Source organism: Cryptotermes secundus, unplaced genomic scaffold (genome assembly GCF_002891405.2).
Source record: "Cryptotermes secundus unplaced genomic scaffold, Csec_1.0 scaffold1821, whole genome shotgun sequence".
NCBI classification, from domain to species: domain Eukaryota; kingdom Metazoa; phylum Arthropoda; class Insecta; order Blattodea; family Kalotermitidae; genus Cryptotermes; species Cryptotermes secundus.
Genome location: NW_019735489.1, coordinates 57964 through 59795, shown reverse-complemented (window position 1 = coordinate 59795; position 1832 = coordinate 57964).

Below are 1832 nucleotides of genomic sequence, written 5' to 3'. Positions count from 1 at the left end.
TTGTCGTTACTCCAATGACAACCCACTTCTTTGGAAAAGTTTGTAGGTCCTGAAAAGGACCGTTGGCTGCTGGTATGTTTGACCGGTGAAGTAGCGCTACGTACGCCGGTAGAAAGAGATGTTGGTTGCCGTGTGTGGACTGGCCGCAGTGCGGCTGTTGTTATATCGCAGTGCGGCAGATGGTGGAGGTTGCTTGATCGCAGTGCAGCAGCTGCTGGTGGAAGTCTGGTTGTCGAGCACGGTCGCTGGAGTGGAGAGGCAGTAGCTACGCCAGATGCCCAGTGAGTCGGGCATAACTGCCGGCTAGCTGAGGCAGCCCAGTGAGTCAAGCATGCTGTCGGAGAGGCGAGGTGGCCATTCCTGGTGCAGCACAGAGCCGAGGACTCCGAAGACCGAGCGCTGGGGGACGAAGTGTGCTGGCTGATGTTTCCCGAGTGAAGACTGATCGTAGACTGATGCTGCCGGTCAAAGTCAAAGTCATGTTACAACTGACAGTCAGTCAGTCTGTTTATATTGGTGTCGAGCCCTAGCTGGGAATCATGACCAGATATTTCTTTTGAATGAAAGTTACTGTCTTGTCTATGTGGGGCGCCCTCTCTGACGAAAGGTCAGGTCTGTCATTTGTCAGTCAGTCTGTATTAATATGTCCACTGTCTTCGAATAGTGAGCGTTGTAGAAATAGTGTGATATGTGGGATATTCCCACATCACTCCCCCCTTCGCGAGAATTGATGCTGCTGCTTGCGGGGCGGTATTGCAAAAAGCTATATCAGATCTCTTAGTTTGTAGGATTTTGAAAAGAGCGCCAGAATATGGAAAAATTGAAGAAAATATTTTCAGCATGAAATTGAAATCGAAATCCCTTAGAAGAGAGAGAAGTCCGCGTGCAGAAGAAATTGTTTCTACATCCCATTCTTCTGGTTCCTCTATTATAGACACAAGAAGATTCTCAATTCCTTCTCTGTATTCATGCACAGTTTCAGCAAGTCGGCTGTGGTACTGCCATCGAGTAGGTGCGATAGAAGGAAATCTAATGCTTCAATCCTTTTTGTGGACTTGGCAAAAAAAGTTCTAAAGCCAGAGAGAGTAGCAAAGAAGACCTTAACTTCCTTAATAAAACTAGCAGATTGTGCTAAGACTAAATTTAGTCTATGCGCATAACAATGAACAAAAATGGCGTTTGGGTACTGCTCGCGAATTTTTGCTTGTACTCCTGCATGTTGTGATGCCATAACAGCAGCACCATCATAAGTCTGTGCAATGAGTTTGAGACCACATTTAAAATCTCAAGAGCATGGTTAAACAAGGCATTGGCAGAACGGTCAGAGCTCACTTCTGTAAAACGCAGAAACCTTTCTTCAACATTGCCATCAGCTGTCACATATCGAAGAACTGAAGCCAACTGACACTTATTCATCACATCTGAAGTCTCATCAAGAATTAAAGAAACATAATTAGCCTTTGAAATTTCCTTTTTAATTTCCATTGTCATCAATTCAGATACAGAATGTATCAGTTTATTTTGGATGTCAGGAGAAGAACCACAGAAAGCAGTTGAAGACTCTAAATGATTGTGTAAATCAGAATCATAACGTGCCAGCATATTTAACCTTTAAACGCCGGACTTCGAAATAGTGGTAAAGTTGAGCTGGCCGGAGTTATTTAAATGCCCGCTGCTGGTGCTCGTTTAAATGCCCGTTGCTCCCTTGCGTTTAAATGTCCGTTCCTGTTAGGCGGTTAATCAATTTTAAGCGTTGTGTTTAAAAATGCTGTATCTAGCACAATTTTTATGATAAATGGATGGTATTAACTTTGTTTATATCAGCAAAGAAC